At 40.4% G+C, this 24,607-nt stretch overlaps 1 protein-coding gene across 1 annotated transcript in view; it reads right to left on the bottom strand.

The window, feature by feature from the left end:
- Window positions 1-9,424: 9,424 nt before the first annotated feature.
- Window positions 9,425-24,607, bottom strand: part of LOC129049872 (uncharacterized) — a 447,079-nt gene continuing 431,896 nt past the window's right edge. Inside the window, exon 9 of the mRNA XM_054530617.2 lies at window positions 9,425-9,581. The gene's annotated coding sequence lies outside the window, so the exon portion shown is untranslated. The remainder of the gene's footprint in view (window positions 9,582-24,607) is intronic.

Below are 24,607 nucleotides of genomic sequence, written 5' to 3'. Positions count from 1 at the left end.
GAGTAGGAAAACATTGCATTCTGGTGAGCATTCAAGAAAGCAACTAGCCCTTGAACTTAATTCTCAGTTTAATGGGCCTCCAAATAATTGAATAAACAATAAATGATGTAGGAGGACCAGGGATGAGAAGAATTAAAGGAGAGGCATGATTCTGCATAATCTGTCTAGAGACTGGAGAAGGGGGAAGAGGGAGTTAAGAATGAAGGTGAAAGGATTAATATTCAACGTTATTTTATTGCAAACACAGACAGGAAGATAATGAATGCTGGACCTGGCTACTGAGATGCAGGTTACCTCCATCAAGGCGAAGGAGGCATGAATAATTAATAATGCACTTCAAAGTTCACAACCCCCATCTCCTCCCCAAGGTAGCCATCAAGAGAGGCAATAGTCAGCTAATTGGAGGATTGCTTAGTACATCTCATGGAAATTGAAGCTGCTCTGCCCCAAGGTTTTCTCTCCTTTGCCAGCTCAGGAAGCAGCTGGTTCCCTGAACTCCAGGAGAGAACATTTAGCCCCTTTCAACCACAAATCAGCCACCAGCCTTAGCTTCTTTAAAGGTTCAAAACACCATAGGGGTCTGACCATCAATCAGTGATTGTGTTCTTCACTCAGCCCGCTGTAGTTGGAAAGTTATTGTTGCTGGAGAACAAAGTCAAAACACAAAAGCACAGAGCTCAATACATGCCGGGACCTAATTTATCTGTTCACCCATTCCATACCAGAAAGCCATTGTCTTTCATTACATTTTAAAAGCCAGCTTTCTTGCCTAATGAACAACTGAACATCAGGCTGAGTGAACTCAATGATTTTATGTATTTAATTTTCAATTTTTTTTCTACCAAACCCATTATTACAGTCTCAAACTTAGGTGTACGCAGAAAGTGTTTCAAGAATTTTTTTTTAAATGAAAGCTCCTGGACTGCACCCTTAGAAGCCCTGAGGAAGGATGTCTTAGGTGGGACCAAAGAAGCTGTATTAATACTAAAAAGAGCTCAATCAATTATGATGCAGGAAATTCTTGAGCTAGAATTTGAGAAACACTGATTAACACGTGATTGGCATTTACACATTTATCATCCATAGACTAAATGTATTCTCAGTTTTGACTCTTAGTGATCAAATCACAATGTGAACGTCTTATGTTTTGTACCTGAGGCACCAAATTGAAACTCATACACACCAATAAACTCTTTGCTCATCTCAAGGTGATGGTTTTATTTTTGTGTGCCCACTTTTTTTCTGCCAGAACCCTCATGAAATGACTTACAAATAAATAAATAAATAAAAACTATCTTTACAGCAAATTGTCATCAAATGAAAGGGAAAATGTAGAGATGCATAACAGCTTTGTGGAAGAACAATCTAGGAAAAGCCAGATGAAATTGAGCTTACTCCACAGGACTCTCAGATTCTCAGCTGTTGTTTAGTAATGAGAGAACAAGCAACAAGGAAATTTGCCTACACATATACACATACACTCATACACAGTCACACATACATATTCTGCCATTAAAAGCAGAGTAATGAGAGGAATATGAATCACTCTACCAAAAAGACACATGTACATGTATGTTCATTGTAGCACCATTCACAATAGAAAAGACATGGAATCAACCTAGATACCCATCAATGGTAGACTGGATAAAGAAAATGTGGTACATTCACACCACAGAATATTACACAGCCATGAAAAGGGAAATCATGTCCTTTGAAGAAACATGGATACAGCTGAAGGCCATCATCCTAAGCAAATTAACATAGAAACAGAAAACCAAATACCACATGTTCTCACTGATAAATGGGAGCTAAATATTGAGTATGCGTAGACACAGAGATGAGAACAGTAGACATGGGGGCCTACTTGAGGGGCCAATGAAAGAGAAGGGTAAGGGTTGAAAAACTACCTATCAGGTACTGTGCTCACCACCTGGGTAACTAAACCATTTGTACACCAAAACCCAGTGACATGCAATTTGCCTGTGTAACAAACCTGTACATGTACCCCATACGTAAAATAAAAGTTGAAAAAATAAAAATAAAAGAGTTAACAAGCAAGTTAGTCTCTTGGAAACTCTAAGTTTGTCACCTGCAAAATAAGGTTATTTGACTAAATTTCTTTTGGCAAAATTATCTATGATTTCATTTACCAAAAATTTCACAGAACTCACTGTAGTGCCTGTGTTACTGTTATTAACTTATTGTTGAAACACCAACAGCTATTTCTTAGTTATATCTAAATAATGGGGGGGGTGTGTGTGTGTGCGTGTGTGTGTCTCCAGATTTCCTATCAATATTTAGCTATGGTGTAAGTGAGTGTTTTAACATCTGTATTAGTTACGCTTCCAAAAGTAGACAATTAGTTCACACAAAGTGGGTAATATAAGAAGAGTTCGTTTTTAAAGTGAGGGCATTTGTAAAGAAAATCATAATGAGCAGAGAAGTGCCCTGGGGCTAATAATTGCAAGTGCGCTATTATTCTTAGGGCTGAAGAGGCCATGGGACAGAAGAAAAAGGCCTACTGAGCTGCAACCTTTGGTGGAGGTAGGCAACCAGCCTGTAGCAACTCTGCAGAAATGGAGTTAGAGAACGAAAGTTAGCACTTCATTTTCCTCCTTGCTCTCATTCCCTGCTAGTGCTCCCTATTGCCCAAAACAAATAAGGAGCCACAGGACAAGAGAACCCTCTGATAAAGTCCATAAAGATCAGCTGGGGCAGAGAGTATGGAGAAGAAGCATAAAGAGTGATTCTAGGTGGATTTTTTTTTTTCAATGGGGGAAAAAATCCAGCACAGCTTTTGTTATTCCTTTTATAAAAAATTACTAACAACCCAGCATGAGATTTCTTTAAATTCCCACAGGTTTATAATTCTTCTGGTCACCTCTGAATTTAATACTCTATTTTGGTTTAATTCTGACGTTCATTTTATCACTGTTTCATGTCACCTCATACTTACAACTTGGCTGCTTTCCCTTGATTTCTACAACCACTGCATGAGGCTTGTGTGCACAGAACAGACTTTACTCAACGATCAGGGAGGTAGGAAGGCTTAGGCCACAACAATGAAACAAATGTTAGAGTTCCATTTTCTCCAAAGATTCTCAATCCTTCCCACCAATTTGAGCACTGTTTCCCTGCCACATTTTTGAATCCTTTTCCTATCTGCCATCAAGTCCTAAATTAAGACCCATCTTAAAAAACAGTTGAAGAAATTTTAGAAATCACATAGTCCCCAAGCCGTGCTTCTCATGGATTCATACACATTTCACTTGCTTGTTTCCTTCCCCTTATCACACTATCCTGTAATTTCTTTAATTATCATCTCCCCGCTGCACTAGGCTCCAGGCATTTTTTGGAAAGCTGAGTCATAATCACATCTAGATATCCAGGGTCTACCACCATACTTCAATATAATAGGCACGCAGCTAATGTTTAATAAACAAACATGTGATTCCAGGATTGGGGGTACTTCCCACCACACACACAAAAACCATTCATCATGTACAGACATAAAAACTGAGGCTCTTAGAAGAGAAATAAGATGCCTCAGGTCCACAGAACAAGAATCGAGATATATGATCTCTTCAGATTAATATTCCCTATGATACTCTGCAATTCCAACAGTTTACATATAAATGTCTAAATGAGTTTCCTTGTCCTCCTCACTCTGCTATAAAACACCTCATCAATTTTTGTCTTAACAAGTTAAATTTAAGAGGAACAAATTAGGGGAAAGTTCTGCTGACAGAAAAACAATTCCCTACATATTGTTTTCATCAACGTGTAAATTTGTTGTATTTGCAATATTAATAAATATTAGAAACCAAAATTTAATCTCTGTAATTGGTACTAAACCAGAAGACAGGAAAGGAATCAATGCTTGGTGATAGGGATTTTGCCCCCAAAGGATCCTTTTAGATGTAATGTTTAGCCCAATGCTGTTTTCTTTGTGTGAGGCAGCAAAGAAGCAATTCTTACAAATGGTATATTTTGTTTTCCCAGTGAAAATTCATGAAGAAAACTTTTTCAATATTTCAAAACATCTCGATGCAAATCTGTTAACTTTTTTACAAGGTTTTTTTTTGTGGTGGGAGTGGATTTCATCAGAGAACGTTGCTTATAACTTCATTATTACTGATCTTTTTTTAATGACTGATTAATCACCTCGTCACCTAAAATGAGTTGGATATTTTCACTCAACTATTCACACCAACAAAGTGAAAACACAACATCATCTTCTAGAAGTTTTGTGCCTCCAGGTTGGTCATACTACCAGGGATTCTATGGAAGCTACCAACTGTGGAAAGAGACCCTTCCCCTCTGTGTTACCTCCTGCAAGCCCTTCCTCTACACACTATATGGTAAAAACCCTTCCTCTGCCCATTGCTTTGCATGATCTACTTTATTTTATGAGTATTATAGACAAAATAAGAGAAATATTTTAATGAGAAAATCACTCGAAGTATATTTTTCAAATAGCTACATTTGTCTCTGGTTTATGCTTGGCAGCATAAAAACAGCCTTTAACTACTTTTCTTGTCACTTCTTCTTGGTTGACTTTTTCTTCCTTCGATCTCACCTTGTATGTAAGAGCATAATTCAAATATATTAGGCTTATTATCAAATTCATTAATCAGAATCTGCCATGGTGGAGGCAGGTAATTTGCATGTTTGAAAGGACCTCCAATAATTGTGACAACTAGCCAGGTTTGGAAACAGACCCACTAAACCCCAAAATGCACCCATGTAACCACTAAAACTAATTGTGAAATAGTTATGTGCATGTGTTATTTATTTTTCTGGAGAGAGGATGACTTCCCTTTTTGAGATTCTCAAATGTACCTTGAAGAATGGGATGGCACATGGATTAAAATAACTCATATGCTGAAAGATTTTGGGTATTTTAAGAGCTCATGTCTCTTGAGTTGAACCAAAAATAGAATCAACTTTCCTAAATTCTGTTCTCTGTTTACTATGGAAAATTATTTTTCCAGAGTACATGGGTCTAAAGAACCATAACAATAATTTTTACCTTATGCCAAAAAAAAGGAGTACTTCTAAAGGTATCAGTTAGCTTATACTCCTTTCTTAATTGACCCTCTCAATACACGTGTCCAATATCATTTATTCCTTCTGTGCCAGTACCCACACTGGACCATATAATCCCTTCCACAGCCATCTATTTCCCAGCATTTACACCTGACTGCCATGCATTTGAACAGGCTGGTGCTGTCCAAAGTGCTGAGCAGGAGGCAAATGGCTCAATGCACCATCAACTCAGTGCTGCACTACGCAGAGGAGCAGCCTCTTTCTAATTCACATAAAAGTGATTCAGGTGGAAGCAGTAACCTTGCTTTTGCCTCCTCTTTTTTCTTCCTACTGGGGGAATAGCATATGCATATCGAAAGATAATGAGTCATATGTAACCTGTCCCCATTCATCTGAGAGCGTTTATCCTTCTTGGGTTTTTCCAAAGTGTAAAAATTTTGTGAGTTTATTTCTACTTTACTGCGTTAATCACAATAAAGTCAGAGTTGAGATAACAACAATACTGAAATCTTCCTACTTAGTAATCAATAAATTCTATGATATGTTTTGACTTTTGATAAATAACTTAAATTTTCATTTGATTCTACTTTTTCATCTCTAAAATTAGAGTAGACACCTCACACACAGGACAGTGGGGAGAATTTAAAAGATCATATACATGAAAATATTTTGTAAAACCCAATAAATAATATAAATATAAAATGGCATTAATATTATCAATATGATTATGATAAAAATTTACTATTGGCAGAGAGAATAGTGTTTAGAAACAGGAGAATACAATGAGAATAAGCCTCAATGAGGCTTACTGAGAAAGTAATAAGAAAGTGACAAGAAATGACAATGAGGCTTATTCACATTGTATTATCATATTCCTAAGTATTAACCTCAAAGAGCTTACAACTCAGTGAAGGACTTAAGACAATCTATATAAATAATGTACCATAGATTAGAGTGGCATAAAAAGTATCAGTTGAGTCAAATGAATAGTAAGAGCAAAAATCTAATCATTGGACTAATGCAGTCCAAGAAAATTCATGGAGGATGCAGCAGCTAAGATATATTTTAAGAGATGATTAGGATTTAGGTAGAAAGAGTAGTGAGAAAGCCTCAGAACTGTTACTTTTAATTATGATACTTTTCATTGCCCACCAAGTTTTTCTGCTAAATAACATTCCAAATGTTTAAAAAACTCCTGATCCTCCCAGGCAAAGTCATTAGAAGCACAGCGTAATGATACTATCAATAATAGGCAGATCAGGATTAATAAGAGAAAGGCAATTAGAGAAAATGAAAGGTCACATTGAAACTGCCTTGGCTTAGAGCTCTATTACTGTGTCAGAGTGTTGGTCGCCTTGTCATATCCACCTTGCTCATGGCAAGGGGTGTGTTGAAAAGTTTGTTCTAAAAAAAAAAATGAAGTTAATAAAAGGGATATTTTCTATGTGGATGTGTCCGTTGGGCATGCAGTAGAGAGATTTGTCTCCAAATTTTTAGTCCTTTTTTAGAATCTCACAGCTTAGAGAGGCTCTCCTCAGTGAACTATTCTGCAGAGCACAGGCTTCCCTTCCTATTTAGCATACAATTTACGCCTCAAGTCTGGGCATATTTATGAGGCCTAACTCAAATGCTGGCTTGATAAACAACAAACTGTAGGCTCTCTATTAACAAGCCTGCAAAATTATTGTAGGCTTGTTATTATGATTATAATAAAGTATTTGGGCCCAAAATAAAATGAAACAGCTTTGGATTCATATAGGCATAGAGAATCATAAAGAATTAGAAAAATTCTTGTTAACAAAAAGACTCCATAGAACAGCATTTATATTCCAACATTTCTATATACCTCATATTTCTAGGAGCATGTGATAAAATTCATGGCAAGTACATTTTTTGATAAATCAATGATTATCCTTCAAAGAAAAGCAGGAAGGGAGCACAAAAACACCATTAGTCATTTTTACCTCAGTCTTTCTTGTTCTGTTTCTGATGATTCTTCTGTAATTGGTCATCTGGTGTCTCATGAGGCCTCCTGAAAGAATAAATCATCAAAATATTTGTTGAACGAATAAGTAAATAAACAAATACATAAAACAGAGAGATAGTGAGAGCATTTAAACCTGAAAGACACAAGGTTATGAAATCACACTTTCCTTAGCATTGGTAACAACAGCAGCAGCAGCAGACCTAGCATTGATTGAGTGCTTACTATATGGCAGGCACGATGCTTTTATTTTTGCACTGAGTAACGATTAATTACTATGACAACCTCTCCATGTGGGTTCTATTATTATGACTATTTTATAATAAGGAAACTGTGGCTCGGTAACTTGTCAAAGGTCACACAGCTCACAAATAGCCAGACCAGAATTCAAAACCAAACCCATCTAATTCCAGAATAGATCTCATAACCTCATACAGTTTCTATTTCTATTTATTTACATTTCACAGACAGAAGATTTCTGGGCATGGAGCAAAAAAGGACAGCAGAGGAAAGCATGGATTATTTGGAAGACAGGACAGAGACTGCAAAAAAAAAAAATCCTTGTATAGAAACCCGAACTGTAAATTTAGGTAAATAAATGCATAAGACAAGCATATTATATAGAATGGGAAACAAACTACAACTTGTATGCACATACTCTATGCAAGATGTTACCTAGTTAACTTCAATCTGATTTTGAATTATACTTTGCAAGCTTCTTCAGTTATGGTTGCCATCAGTAGTAAGAATATCGATGATTCTTAATAAAGTCACAGACTCTGCAGGGCATCTACACTTTAACACTGAAGTAAGAAGGAGAAGTTCCTGGAGTTCATGACTATCTTGTTCCCAAGAACACATGGTGATATTACTTAATAGCCTGAATTATCTTTACTCTTCGTACAGTGGTGACATTTATTGTGACATAAATGAACTATTTCTAGGCACCAAGAGGAAAGTTAATCATTTATCCTGGTGCTAACCTCTGGTTTATGCTCAAGAAGCTTCAGTCTAATGCTCTTATCCATTGCTCACTTCCTTGCCCCACCCACTTATCATCTACAAATAATTGAACCAAGTATTTTTGAGTGAAAGGAAACTCCTCTACAGTTCAACTGAATTAACTTGGAATAGTATCTAACCAATTGAGCCTCTGTTTCCTCAGCTATTAAGGAAAACACAGTGTGACAAATTAAAAAGGAGGATACAATAAAAATAATCTGGCCAACTGCCTTTACTCTGGTTTTGAGGAAATTGCATCAAATAATATAGAAGGCAATATAAAAATGTTAGCTGTTGTGTGGAGATAAAGCTACGCAGGTGAAGGAAAACTTCCATTAACGATTTTTCCAAACATTTTAGGAGATTGGGTGACAAAACACTCCTGCTTTTCCCATTATCATAGGGCCCCATTTCATGTAGCTAAGCAACACGAAATAGTGACTTAGCTCACTATCAGGTGATGTGATATAAACACCTGGAATGGTGCCTGAAGTCCCCTATGATATTAAAATGCATTTTTCCCTGTCTGACTCTTAATTTTTTAAAAAAAGTGTTTCTTTAAGTATCAGTGTATAGCACAGTTTTTCTATTACAGCTAAATTCACTACTTCTAAAAATTTCTAGTGACAGTAGATAGGAGAATAAGATGGGTACAGGGAAAAAAGACCATTCAAAGATGGCAAATTTTAAAAATAAAAAAAGTATTTTTTATAAAAGGTTTTTGTTTTTGTTTTCCCATAAATCATTGTTAATTTTCTGCTTCTGTACATTTTCTGAGTTTGTTAATATTATTACCAATATGAGGCAATTTTTATTCTTGTTATTAACAAATAGCTAATTATGAACCAAAATACTTACATGATTTTTATTTATCAACACCATTTTAGAGATGAAGACTATTATGCTGAGCCAGTATTTAAATATGGATTTGTCTTGCTCTGAAATCTGAACTCACTTCATTCTGTTATACTATGGCCAAAGCATAACATTAAAAATGACAATTTGTGAAGATATTTCTTATGAAATTATCAGTGCTTGGTTAACTGTATAATTTTAAGTTTGTTATATTCTTGAGGACTAATCTTTTTATTTTCCAGGGTTCAATTTTGGTTGGATTATACTTCAGAAATTATAGTATAAATGAGGGAAAGATGGTTATCATACAATAATCTGATTTACAAACCGTTGAGTTAAATGAAATATATTTATCATTGAATTTTCTTTTTCTGCAATATATTAACACGGAAAACTGAACTACTGTCTTTTAAAGATGTGTTTGCCTACTGAGAATTTCACAGGTCTCCGAAATAATGAAATCTTGCCTCTGCCTGAAAGTATCTCTGTAGATAGACAAGAGCGAAATGAAAACAAAAATAGATTTTTTCCATGAACAATAAGTGTTTCATCAAAAGAACAAGGAAACAGAGCTCTAAATGCTGGATTTTCTGCTTCCCTGAGATGTTACAGATCTTCAGAGGATGACAGGTTCTGAGGTTTCCATTCTGAATTTTAATCTTGTGACATGTCCTTACCACACTCCAGACATCTGGGGAACACAGGCATGAGAAATTATATTTATTGATTGTCCTCTATATGGAACACAGCTAAATACATATATATATAAAATACATATAAATATACATATATTTATAATATATATACATATATATAATACAAATTATATATATAATACAAAATATATACATAATAATACAAATATATATAATACATATATACATATACATATAAAACAATAAACTACAACTTATGTGCACGTACTCTATGCAAGATGCAAAGATATATATATCTTTGTGTGACACAAAATTTACCAGTTTATGAAAAAATGTTAAAGTACATTTGTCAACTGTAACTTGAGAAGAAGGAAAATATAATAATCCATTTATTATTACATCAATACATAATGAGATATGCAATGCCAAAAGAAACTAAACAGATCCTATGCTGGCAAGACTTGTTTTTACTTAGAAGGAAAGCATCCACATATCCCAAAAAGGGATATAGCGATAGTCACCATGTGAGAAAGAACAATGGCAGAGATTAACTTGGCAGTGAATATCCAGGCATGAACTAGGGAAAGGGATCCTTATCAAATAAGCACAGCTGTCCTGGTCACATTGCCAAGTCCTTCCCCAAAGGGAAGGTGGACAATAGGATTCCAGCCAAAGCACTTCGCATTCGCCTTTCCCAAAGACATGTCTCAGGGTGTCTCATCCTGTTGCCATTCAGCAAAGCATTAATCTAACTGCCCTTGTTCAGAGTCACTGTTCTCCAAACTACCTTCAGCTGTGACTCATCTTTCCAGGTTTGTCTGTTGGCTGGTAGAAAAGGAGGTGCTTGGGGAAATGTTAAAGATTTCCACCTATGTGTTAGAATTTTATTTTTAATTATTAATCAATATACTGGAATCTTGATTACAAACTATTTCCTAAGCCTGTCTGTCAATAGACAGAAAAAGGACTGGTCAGTTTGACATGTCTTCCAGCCAACAGGAGAGTTCTATATCTCATTGGAAGTTGATGAATCAACATTGTAATTTTATGCATCAATCTCCTATCTTGATTCACATGAGTGTATCCCAAAAAAGGGACATGATATCTGAGAGCTGGATTCTAAATCTGCAACCTGAAAGCTAAGCCCTGAACCTTGGTATTTGCTGAGTGTGTCCTGTGCCTGCTGTACAAATTACCAGAAACTTGGTGGCTTAATACAACACACATCTAATCACACAGTGTTGAAAGTCAGAGGTCCCAGTCCATTTCACTGGGCCAAAATCAAGGTGCCTTGAGGCTCATGCTCCCTCTGGAGCTCTATGGTGTCCTGTGCCTGCTGTAACAAATTACCAGAAACTTGGTGGCTTAATACAACACACATCTAATCTCACAGTGTTGAAAGTCAGAGGTCCAAGTCCATTTCACTGGGCCAAAATCAAGGTGCCTTCAGGCTCATGCTCCCTCTGGAGCTCTGTGGAGGAACTGATTTCCTTGCCTCTTCCAGAGTTTAGATCTGCATTCCTTGCATTTGTTGACTCGGCCCCTTCCTCCATCTTTGAAGCCAGCGTGTAGCATGCTAATTCAGTGGTCACATTGCCTTCTTCTTCTGTGTCAAACTTTTCTCTGCCTGCCTCTTATAAGGATACTTGTTATAGCACTTAAGTCTCACCCAGATAATCCAATATAATCTTGCCATCTTGAGATCTACAACTTAATCACATCTGGCAGATCCTTTTTGTCATATGTAGTAAGAGTCACAGGTTCCAGGTATTAGGACATGGGTATCGTTTAAGGCCTATTATTCAGCCCACCACACCTTTTTTTGAGGCCTCTCCAACTAAAACCTGCTGGATGTATCAATAACTGAGTACATACCCCTTTCTGCATTTGTCTGGCAGATCTTTCAATATTTTCTTTGAAACTCTACAAGCATAAGGTATCAACCAGGGTTCCAACAGAAAACAAGATTTGTCTCAGATGGTTCAAAGGAGTGTGTAGTGAGTGGACAGGATTAAGAAAACAAACAATGGCTGGGCATGGTGGTTCACACCAAAGTAATTCCAGCACTTTGGCAGGCCGAGACAGGTGTATCACTTTAGCCCAGGAGTTTGACACCAGCCTGGCCAACATGGCAAAACCCCATCTCTACTAAAAATACACAAATGAGCCAGGCATGGTGGCATGCACTTGGGGTCGCTGCTACTCAGGGAGGCCAAGGCACGAGACTCACTTGAACTTGGGAGGCAGAGGTTGCAGTGAGCCAAGATCACACCACTGCACTCCAGCCTGGGCAACAAAGTGAGACCGTGTCCAAAAAAAAGGAAGGAAGGAAGGAAGGAAGGAAGGGAGGGAGGGAGGGAGGGAGGGAGGGAGGGAGGGAGGAAAGAAAACAATAAATATGAGACACTCAAACATCAGAACACTAGCAACAGTGGGATACTTTTACTTGACTTCCTGGGGCTTTGGGGCACGGAGAAAAAATGATGTCACTGGAGCCCAGGGAGAATAGCAACTATGGAGTAGGTTTCACTCAACAGGAGATCTATCAGAACAGAACAAAGCTGCTGCTGTGCTTGCTAAAATAGGGAGGGGAAACAGGTACAGTGGCCTGTGACACTGTCCAGTGTGCCAATGTCCTGGCTACTCCTACTCAAGAGGCTGAGGTTGGAGAATCACTTGAGCCCAGGAGTTGGAGTACAGCATGGGCAACATAGTTAGACCCCATCTCTTAAAAGAAAAAAAGCCAGGTGCAATGGCTCAAGCCTGTAATACCAACACTTTGAGAGGCCAAAGCAGGTGGATCACCTGAGGTCAGGAGTTCAAGACCAGCCTGGCCAAAATGGTGAAACCCCATCTCTACCAAAAACACAAAAATTAGCCAGATGTGGTGGCACACGGCTGTAATCCCAGCTACTCAGGAGGCTGAGGCAGAAGGATCCTTTGAATCCGGAGGCAGAGGTTGCAGTAAGCTGAGATCATGCCACTGCACTGCAGCCTGGGCAACAACAACAACGACAACAAGAACAACAACAACAACAACAAAAAAAAAAAAAAAAAAAGGAAGGGACAGAGTGAGAAACACCTGAACACCTAGACTTCTCTCTCCCGCTACTGGTACCTCCATAGTCTAATCTCAATCTGAAGTCAGCCAGCAGGTGAGTCCAGGGGGTGCAATCACAGGGACCAGTGTATCCAGTGCAGAGCAGGACAGAGAAAGGTAGAAACTGGATGAAGCCTTGGTAGGTGAGAGGGGTAATAGCTACCGTGCATATTGTCCCAATATTACCTATACAAAAATGAGACTCCAAGCAAAGCAATGTGATATGTGGCTGATCCAAAATTTGAAGCCATATCTGAGTCTTGAACATCCCTTATATTTCTCTCAAGGCTTTCTACTATAACATTTAGAATTCAAATTTGCCTCATTTTATATATTTGCCTTTGAACTGTTTAACAACAATCAGATGATAAAGAATCATTCCTGATATTTATAACCACTCAATATATAAGATTTTGTTATCTCCTCATTTATGATCTCAAATTGGTTTGAATCCTCCTCTCACTGTGCCTCTCCCCCGGCATTACTCTGGCTTGAAGAAAAAATGTCCTAATTATATCCAATATTTCATTCTCATTGCAAACTCTGAATCAAGAATAATTTCTATATTTTTTAGCTCCATGCCACATTCAAAATAGTTTGTTTCTTCTGTGATGGGTCTCAGTTTCTAAGGATGTTCTGCTTGCTCACCAATGCTCACCTAAAAATATTGATTTATACCCAGAGTCTACAAAGAGATCCACTGTATTTTTGGTCTCTGCCTGATTTCCAGATCATACATTTCCCCAGAAAATACAAAGTATTTTAACCAACCACTCTCTCCTATTTCTTCCAGGCAGAGTTAATGCACTCAGTCTGACCTCCTTTGGAGCACTGCCTGCTGTCTTCTTGTCTAAACTGAAGCCAGTTCTTATCCACTCATGGAATCTTTCTCCCCTACTCTTTTACTGGCATCCTTGGCTCATCACTCCTGTCTCATATCTCCCCACTCATCACTGTTTTAAAGAGTCTGCACTGAGTATCTCTACATCTGCTGCTTGGGAAATGAGAGCCTTGCTCCAAATCTTAGGCACCATTTAAAAAAGAAAAAGAAAAAGAAAATAAAAACCTTTTCCCTTGCCCATTTCTTGACATCGCCTTGCAGCCGGAAACTCTCCCAGAAGAGAAGGGGAGAGGAGCAATCAATAGCGTCTCTAAACAGAAGATGCCATTGGCAAAGAGGTAGCACTCAACCACTGCGGTGCACCGCAGGCTTCTGATTAAGACGCCCGCGCCAGCCTGATTGAGCTGCCTGTCCGCACCGCATGCAAACCAGCCACTTAACCCTCCCTCCCTCTGCTGCCTTATTCCCCTCACACAAAATAGAGCACTCAAAGAGAAAAGTGGTGCTTGGGTCTGCAGAGAGCTTAAAAGGAATTACTGACAGCTGAGCGTTCTCTCTGAATTCAGATTCTGCAATCAATTAGGAGAGATTTCATAGAAATGATGATCGGAAATGGAAACTCCACATTAGGTCACATTATCCAGACTCCTTGTAGCCCTCCCCATTAAAGAAAGCTAGCTCCCAGTGGTCTGTTCAACTTCGCTCAGTCCAACTTTGGACAATTCAGGTGCATTCCCCACACTGAGGACCTTTATGTCACAGTCAAAATTGCTTCACAGCAATTAACATACAGTCAAATTTTGAAACATGAAATTGGAGAATAGGTCTGGTGAATTTACTTAGGGTCTTCCCAAGGCAAGAAATGTTCAGGCTTATTCCAGTTTTTGAGGCTTCAGGTTTATATTAAATACATACATCAATATATAGTATGTAGTATATGTACATACATAAATGTCAAAACAAAATTTCAAAAGTTGTGGCAAGTTGTAAAAAAGCTTGTAATATGTGAACAGGCTACTGTGATGGTCGAATTTAGGTGTCTGCATAGAGGGATACCTAGAGGAATTTTTGCCTGCATAAAAGGATGCCTATATGGCTAGTGAAACCGTTTCTAGGTGTGTTCCTGAGGGTGTTTTCTAGAGAAGATTGGCCTGTCAACTGGTGAACTGAGTGGGGAAAATCCACCCTCAATGTTGGTGGCCACCATCCAAATGGCTGGAAGGTTGGGTGGAACAAAAAGGTGAAAGAGTGGCTCACGCCTGTAATCCCAGCACTTTAGGAGGCTGAGATGGATCACTTGAGCCGGGGAGTTTGAGACCAGCCTGGGAAACATAGCAAGACTCTGTGTCTACAAAAAATAAAACTAGCGAGGCATGGTGGCACATGACTGTAGTCCTAACTACTTGAGAGGCTGAGGTAGAAGGATTGCTTGTGCCCAGGAGTTCAAGGCTGCAGTGATCCATGAGTATAGCCAATGCACTCCAGCATGGACAACAGTGAAAGAAGGAAAGAAGGAAAGAAGGAAGGAAGGAAGGAAAAAGAAAGAAAGAAAGAGAGAGAGAGAGACAGAAAGAGAGAAAGAGAAAGAAAGAGAGAAAGAGAAAGAAAGAGAGAAAGAGGAAGGAAGGAAGGAGAAAAGAAAAAGAAAAAAAAGAAAATAAAGGTAAGAAAGGAAGGAAAAAGGAAAGAAATGGTGAATTATTTCTCTTTCAGAGTGGGACTCCCTTCTTTACCTGCTCTTGGAGATCACAACTCTAAGTGCTTTTGCCTTTGGACACTGGGACTTGCATCAGTGGCTTCCCAGGACTCCCAGACTTTCCACCTTGGACTGAGCCACACTACTGACTTCTATGATTCTCCAGCTTGCAGATGGCTTATCTTAGGACTTCTCAGCCTCCATAGTCAAGTGAGCCAATTCCCCTAGTGTGTTAGTCCCTTTTTGTGTTGCTATAAAGGAATAAGTGAGACTGAATAATTTATTTAAAAAGAGGTTTATCTGGCTCACAGTTATGCAGGCCATACAAGAACATTTCTGTGCCCCGATCCCTTATTTCCATGCCCTGACTTCTTATCTCTGCACCCCGATCCCTTATTTCCACTCCCCCACCTCTTATCTCTGCGTCCCAACCCCTTATTTCCACGCCCTGACCCCTTTCCCGCTTTTCTGGAGGGTAAGAACCCCCAAACCCCTTCCCTCTGTGTCTCTACCCTTCTCTTTAAACTTGCCTCCTTCACTATGGGCAATCTTCCACCCTCCATTCCCCCTTCTTCTCCCTTAGCCTGGGTTCTTAAAAACCTAAAACCTCTTTAACTCACACCTGACTAAAACCTAAATGCCTTATTTTCTTCTGAAATGCTGCTTGACCCCAATACAAACTCGACAGTGGTTTCAAATAGCCAGAAAATGGCACTTTCAATTTTTCCATCCTACAAGATCTAAATAATTCTTGTCGTAAAATGGGCAAACGGTCTGAGGTGCCTGACGTCCAGGCATTCTTTTACACATCAGTCCCTCCCTAGTCTCTGTTCCCAATGCAACTCGTCCCAAATCTTCCTTCTTTCACTCCCGTCTGTCCCCTCAGTCCCAACTCCAAGCATCGCTGAGTCTTTCTAATCTTCCTTTTCTACAGACCCATCTGACCTCTCCCCTCCTTGCCAGGCTGAGCTAGGTCCCAATTCTTCCTCAGCCTCCGCTCCTCCACCCTATAATCCTTTTATCACCTCCCTTCCTCACAGCTGGTCCAGCTTACAGTTTCATTCTGTGACTAGCCCTCCGCCACCTGCCCAGCAATTTACTCTTAAAAAGGTGGCTGGAGCTAAAGGCATAGTCAAAGTTAATGCTCCTTTTTCTTTATCCCAAATCAGATAGCATTTAGGCTCTTTTACATCAAATATAAAACCCAGCCCAGTTCATGGCTCATTTGGCAGCAACCCTGAGATGCTTTACAGCCTAGACCCTAAAAGGTCAAAAGTCCGTCTTATTCTCAATATAAATTTTATTCCCAATCCGCTCCCGACATTAAATAAAACTCCAAAAATTAAATTCCGGCCTTCAAACCCCACAACAGGACTTAATTAACCTCGCCTTCAAGGTGTACAATAATAGAGCACAGGCAGCCAAGTAGCAACATATTTCTGAGTTGCAATTCCTTGCCTCCACCGTGAGACAAACCCCAGCCACATCTCCAGCACAAAAGAACTTCCAAACGCCTAAACCACAGTGGCCAGGCGTTCCTCCAGGCCCACCTCCCCCAGGAGCTTGCTACAAGTGCCAGAAATCTGGCCACCAGGCCACGGAATGCCAGCAGCCTGGGATTCCTCCTAAGCTGCGTCCCATCTGTACAGGACCCCACTGAAAATCGGACTGTTCAACTCACCTGGCAACCACTCCCAGAGCCCCTGGAACTCTGACCCAAGGCTCTCTGACTCCTTCTCAGATCTTCTCGGCTTAGCAGCTGAAGACTGACACTGCTCGATCGCCTCGGAAGCCTACAGGACCATCACAGACGCTCTGCGTAGCTCTCACAGTGGAGGGTAAGTCTGTCCCCTTCTTAATCAATATGGAGGCTACCCACTCCACATTACCTTCTTTTCAAGGGCCTGTTTCCCTTGCCTCCATGACTGTTGGGGGTATTGACGGCCAGGCTTCTAAACCTCTTTAAACTCCCCAACTCTGGTGCCAATTTAGACAATACTTTTTTAAGCACTCCTTTTTAGTTATCCCCACCTGCCCAGTTCCCTTATTAGGCCGAGATATTTTAACTAAATTATCTGCTTACTTGACTATTCCTGGACTACAGCTACATCTCATTGCCACCCTTCTTCCCAATCCAAAGCCTCCTTTGCGTCCTCCTCTTGCATCCCCCCACCTTAACCCACAAGTATAAGATACCTCTACTCCCTCCTTGGCGACCGATCATGCACCGCTTACCATCTCATTAAAACCTAATCACCCTTACCCCGCTCAATGCCAATATCCCATCCCACAGCATGCTTTAAAAGGATTAAAGCCTGTTATCACTCGCCTGCTACAGCATGGCCTTTTAAAGCCTATAAACTCTCCTTAAAATTCCCCCATTTTACCTGTCCTAGAACCAGACAAGCCTTACAGGTTAGTTCAGGATCTGCGCCTTATCAACCAAATTGTTTTGCCTGTCCACCCCGTGGTGCCAAACCCACATACTCTCCTATCCTCAATACCTCCACAACACATTATTCTGTTCTAGATCTCAAACATGCTTTCTTTACTATTCCTTTGCACCCTTCCTCCCAGCCTCTCTTTGCTTTCACTTGGACTGACCCTGACACCCATCAGGCTCAGCAAATTACCTGGGCTGTACTGCCACAAAGCTTCACAGACAGCCCCCATTACTTCAGTCAAGCCCAAATTTCTTCCTCATCTGTTACCTATTTCGGCGTAATCCTCATAAAAACACACGTGCTCTCCCTGCTGATCATGTCCAGCTGATCTCTCAAACCCCAACGCCTTCTACAAAACAACAACTCCTTTTCTTCCTAGGGGTAGGTACTTTCGACTTTAGATACCTGGTTTTGCCATCCTAACAAAACCATTATATAAACTCACAAAAAGAAACCTAGCTGACCCCATAGATCCTAAATCCTTTCCCCACTCCTCTTTCCATTCCTTGAAGACAGCTTTAGAGACTGCCCCCACCCTAGCTCTCCCTGGCTCATCCTAACCCTTTTCATTACCCACAGCCGAAGTGCAGGGCTGTGCAGTCAGAATTCTTACACAAGGACCGGGATCGCGTCCTGTAGCCTTTTAGTCCAAACAATTTGGCCTTACTGTTTTAGGCTGGCCATCATGTCTCCGTGCAGTGGCTGCTGCCACCCTAATAATTTAGAGGCCCTTAAAATCACAAACTATGCTCAACTCACTCTCTACAGTTCTCATAACTTCCAAAATCTATTTTCTTCCTCATACCTGACACGTATACTTTCTGCTCCCTGGCTCCCTCAGCTGTACTCACTCTTTGTTAAGTCTCCCACAATTACCATTGTTCCTGGCCTGGACTTCAAACCAGCCTCCCACATTATTCCTGATACCACACCTGACCCCTATGACTGTATCTCTCTGACCCACCTGACATTCACCCCATTTCCCCATATTTCCTTCTTTCCTGTTCCGCACCCTGATCACACTTGGTTTATTGATGGCAGTTCCACCAGGCCTAATGGCCACACACCAGCAAAGGCAGGCTGTGCTATAGTACAAGCCACTAGCCCGCCTCTTAGAACCTCTCATTTCCTTTCCATCGTGGAAATCTATCCTCAAAGAAATAACTTATCAGTGTTTCATATGCTATTCTACTACTCCTCAGGGATTATTCAGGCCCCCTCCCTTCCCTACACATCAAGCTCGAGGATTTGCCCCTGCCCAGGACTGGCAAATTGACTTTACTCACATGCCCCGAGTCAGAAAACTAAAATACCTCTTAGTCTGGGTAGACACTTTCACTGGATGGGTAGAGGCCTTTCCTACAGGGTCTGAGAAGTCATTTCTTCCCTTCTGTCAGACATAATTCCTCGGTTTGGCCTTCCCACCTCTATACAGTCTGATAGCAGACTGGCCTTTATTAGTCAAATCAGCCAAGCATTTTTTCAGGCTCTTGGTATTCAGTGAAACCTTTATATCCCTTACGTTCCTCAGTCTTCAGGAAAGGTAGAACGGACTAATGATCTTTTAAAAACACACCTCACCAAGCTCAGCCACCAACTTCAAAAGGACTGGACAATACTTTTACCACTTTCCCTTCTCATAATTCAGGCCTGTCCTCTGAATGCTACAGGGTACAGCCCATTTGAGCTCCTGTATAGATGCTCCTTTTTTATTAAGCCGCGGTCTCATTCCAGACACCAGACCAACTTGGACTGTGCCCCAAAAAACTTGTCATTCCTACCATCTTCTGTCTAGTCATACTCCTATTCAACGTTCTCAACTACTCATACATGCCCCGCTCTTGTTTACACTGCCGGTTTACACTGTTTCTCCAAGCCATCACAGCTGATATCTCCTGGTGCTATCCGCAAACTGCCACTCTTAACTCTTGAAGTAAATAAATAATCTTTGCTGGCAGGACTATGCTGAATCTTCTTAGGCACTCTCTAATTAGATGTCCTGGGTCCTCCCAATTCTTAGACCTTTAATACCTGTTTTTCTCCTTCTCTTATTCCGTTTAGTTTTTCAATTCGTACAAAACCGTATCCGTGCCATCACCAATAATTCTAAATGATAAATGTTTCTTCTAACAGTCCCACATCACCCCTTACCACAAAATCTTCCTTCAGCTTAATCTCTCCCACTCTAGGTTCCCATGCCGCCCCTAATCCCGCTCGAAGCAGCCCTGAGAAACATCGCCCATTATCTCTCCATACCATCCCTCAAAATTTTTGCTGTCCCAACACTTTACCACTATTTCATTTTATTTTTCTTATTAATATAAGAAGACAGGAATGTCAGGCCTCTGTGCCCAAGCTAAGCCATCATATCCCCTGTGACCTGCACATACACATCCAGATGGCAGGTTCCTACCTTAATTGATGACATTCCACCACAAAAGAAATGAAAATGGCCTGTTCCTGCCTTAACTGATGACATTATCTTGTGAAATTCCTTCTCCTGGCTCATCCTGGCTTAAAAGCTCCCCTACTGAGCACCTTGTGATCCCCACCCCTGCCTGCCAGAGAACAACCCCCTTTGACTGTAATTTTCCTTTATCTACCCAAATCTTATAAAACGGCCCCACCCCTATCTCCCTTTGCTGACTCTCTTTTCAGACTCAGCCTGCCTGCACCCAGGTGAAATAAACAGCCTTGTTGTTCACACAAAGCCTGTTTAGTGGTCTCTTCACATGGACGTGAGTGAAAGCTCTCCAGTTAAATTGGACTTAAAAATATTAAGGAGTGTACTTCCAATAATACAGAGAGCACTGATAGTCCATGATGTGAACTGTTTAAAGAGCTATCGAAAATATTTGTATTGAATACACCTCATCAACCACTTATAAGAGGCAAGGAACTTTTGAACATTTTTGGAAAACTGAGGAATATAATCTTATTGGTTGGTTGCTCCTATATTGTTGGACAAAGTAATAAAAGAGATGAGTTCAGGAATATAAATTTCCAGTTCCAGATGCACATAAATCACCTAAAAGCTTCTAAGTGTGCCCTTAACGAGAACCTTCTTCCCTGTAGCCATAGGATTGAATTTGCTGAAAGTCAAAGGCTATCACTCATCATGTGACTGGCTGAATTACAGTGAAAGTCGAATTCTCAGCCTTGCAGGGTGTCTACTGTTAAAGTGAGAGCGTTGATTGGGAAAGAATGGAATCCTGTAAGTTGAGATTGGAATGTGTGGGAAGATCCTGAGGAAACTAGGGACATTGAGCATTCAAATTCTGATGAGTCTTTCTTGCTGGATGAAGTGACTTCTCCATCCCCAGCTGCAGTGACTTCCCCACCCCGCCCCCAGTGGTATTGGTCTTCCCTCCCCTGTTCTGAAGTAATTAACTCTTCATTGCCTGAGAAAATAGCTATGGCCTCTCCTGGATTGCCAAGCAAGACAGCGCTGTTTCTCCTCAGGACCTACCTCCACCACCCCTCCTCTTTGCTTCTAGACCTATAACCAGACTCAAGTACCAGCAGCCCCCAAAAGTGAGGTACAAAGTGCAACCCATGAGGAGGTGTGCTACACTTCACTAAACTACTTGAGGTTTCTGTTTGTTTTTAATTTATTCAAGCAGAAATCTAGAGAACACATGTAGAAATAGATATTATGAGTGTGGGATAGCAGTAGAAGAAACATAAAGTTGGATTAGGCTGAATTTATTGATATGACCCACTAATCAGAGATTCTGCATTTATGTTGCAGCTCAAAGAGTTAGAAAAGGTGCTAACAGTTTGGTTGGTTGGTTGGTTGGTTGGCTGAAACATGAATCTTGGGGAATGACAGTGGATTATCATAAGCTTAACCAAACGGTGACTCCAATTGCAGTTGTTTTACCAGGTTTGGCTTTATTTCTTGAGCAAATTAGCACAACTCTGGTACCTATGGGTGAATTGCAGCACAGGCCTTTAGGAGTTTGGAGAAAGGCCCTGCCATCATTTGCAGATAATTACTATCTTTTTGAGAGACCACTCTTGGCCTACTATGAAATATTTGACAAAGTTACCATGCAACCTGATCTGCCAATCATAAACTGAGTTTGATCTAACCCACCAACCCATAAAGTTGGATGTGCATAGCAGTACTCCATCACCAAATGGAAGTGGTGTAAATGTGATTGGGTCTGAGAAGGTCTTGAAGTGACAAGCAATTACATAAAGAAGTGGCCCAAATTCCCATGGTTCCTATACTTGCTCTCTTGCCTTCTCTCTCCCAGCCCGCACCTATGGGCTCATGGGGGGTACCCTATGATCCGATGACAGAACACTAGGACCTGGTTTACAGATGATCTGCTCTGCACATGCAGATACCACCCAGAAGTGGACATCTGCAGCACTACGACCTCTTTCTGGGACATTCTTGGTGGACTGTGGTAAAGAGAAATCTTCTCAATGGGCAGAACTTTCGGCAGTGAACCCAGTTGTATACTTTGCTTTGAAGGAGAAATGGCTAGATGTGTATATGCTAATTCACGGGCTGTAGCCAGCTGTTCGGTTGGATGGTCAGAGTCTTGAAAGGGACATGATTGAATATTTAATGACAAAACAAATTTGAGGAAAAGGTATGTGGATAGACACCTCTGAATGGGCAAAGGATGTGAAGATATTTGTGTCTCACGTGTATGCTTACCAAAGGGTGACCTCAGCAGACAAGGGCTTTAATTATCGAGTTGGTAGGATGACCTATTTTGTAGATACCAGTCAGCACCTTTTCCCAGCCACCACTCTCATTTGCCAGTGTGCTCATGAACAAGGTGGCCATGGTGAAAATAATGGAGTTGATGCATGAGCTCAGCAACATAAATTTCTACTCACCAGGGCCAACCTGGCTACAGCTACCACTGAGTGCCCCAACTGCCAGCAGCAGAGACCAATGCTGAGCCCCAATATGTCACCATTCCTCAGGGTAATTAGCTAGCTACCTGGTGGCAGGTTGATTACATTGAGCTGTTTCAATCATGGAATGGGAAGCATTTGTCCTTACTGGACTCACTTGCTGTAGATATGGATTTGCCTTCACTGCATGCAAGGATCCTGCCAAAACTATCATCTACAGACTTACAAAATGCCTCACCCACTGTTATTTTATTCCACACAGCATTGATTCTGACAAAGAAACTTGCTCCACAGCCAAAGAAGTATGGCTTATGCTCATGCAATTCACTGGCCTTACCATGTTTCTGACCATCCTGAAGCAGCTGCCCTGAGAGAATGATAGAATAGCCTTTTGAAGATACAGTTACAGTACCAGGTAGGTGACAATATTTTGCAGATTGGGGAAAGGTTTTTCAGAAGGCTTTATACTCTCTAAATCAGCATCCAACATATAGTAGTTTCTTCCACAGACAAGATTCACAGATCCAGGAATCAAAGGATGGAAATGGGAGTGATACCACTTACCATTACCCATAGTGACCCATTAACAAACATTTTCCTTCCTATTTCTGTGACTTTATATTCTGCTGGCCTGAAGATCTGAGTTCCAGAGGGAGGAATGCTTTAAGCAGGAGACACAATGATTCAATTGAACTGGAAGTTAAGACTATCACCCAGCCACTTTGTATTCCTCATGACTCTGAGTCAACAGGCTAAGAAGGGAGCTACACTATTGGGTGGAGTAATTGATTCAGACTACAAAGTGGAAATTGGACTACTACTCCACAATGAAGGTAAAGAAGAGCATGTCTGGAATACAGGAGATCTCCTAAAGTGCCTCTTAGTCTTACCATGTCCTATAATTAATATCAATGGGAAACTACAATAACCTAATTTAGGCAGGATTACAAATGAGCCAGACCCTCCAAGAATGAAAGTTGGGATCAAACGGCCAGAATAAGAACCATAATTTTCTTATGGTTCTTAAGAAACATATGAAACAAGTAGCTACCAAAATGTGGTCAGTTACAGAAATGAGAATTGTCATTATCATAAATATTTTCTCCCTGTATTCCTAAGGATGTATTTATGTGTTTATATATTCATATATTAAGAAAATACCTTTTTCCCTCTCATTCATTTATCAAACAATATAAGATTTATCAACTTTGTATCAGTATTTAGGTATTGCTAAATTTACGTAATAGTATTTAAATTATGGGATATCAGGAGAACAATAAACATCACTCAAGAACTTTACCTCCTCTTCTGGGGATGGAATTAGTGCATTTTTTGTTGTATATAAGATAATTGTATCATGTTAGGTAGAACTATAACCTTGTTGTTGTCTTTATTTGCAGATTAAGTATAATTTAAGGAGATGCCGTATGGGTGCCAAGTTCAGAAGGGGTGGTCTCATAATGCTTAATTTTAGGTGTCAACTTTACCGGATAGAGAGATGCCTCCATGGCTGGTGAAGTGTTGTTTCCGGGTATATCTGTAACGGTGTGCTCCACAGGAGATCTGCATGTGAGTCAGTGGACTGAGTGGGGAAGATTGTACTCAAGGTGGGCAGGCATCATCCAATGAACTGTGGGCCAGGATGGAACCAAACGGTGAAAAAAGGATGAATTCTCTCTCTCTCTCTCTCTTCCCTCCTCCCTGCCCCTTCTGGAATAAGTCACCGTTCTTCTCCAGTACTTGGACATTGGAACTCCAGGTTCTTCAGTCTTTGGACTCTGGAACTTGCATCAGCAGCCTCCCAGAGCTCTCAGGCTTTCAGCCTTAGACTGAGAGTTACACCATTGGCTTACTCGGTTCTTGGGCTTTCCAACTTGGACTAAGCTGTGCTGCCATCTTCTCTGGTTCTCCAGCTTGCAAATGGCCTATTGTGGGACTTCTCAGCCTCCATAATTGTGTGAGCCAGTTCCCCTAATAAATCCCCTCTAATACATCTACATATCTATCATCTATCTATCTAGCTAGCTAGCTATTTATCTTCTATTGGTGTTTTCTCTCTCTGAAGAACTCTGACTAATACAGCAATATATTTTTACATT

This window comes from Pongo abelii, chromosome 15 (assembly GCF_028885655.2).
Source record: "Pongo abelii isolate AG06213 chromosome 15, NHGRI_mPonAbe1-v2.0_pri, whole genome shotgun sequence".
NCBI classification, from domain to species: domain Eukaryota; kingdom Metazoa; phylum Chordata; class Mammalia; order Primates; family Hominidae; genus Pongo; species Pongo abelii.
The sequence above is the reverse complement of the archived record's forward strand: the minus strand, read 5'-3'. Positions and strand labels throughout refer to the sequence as shown.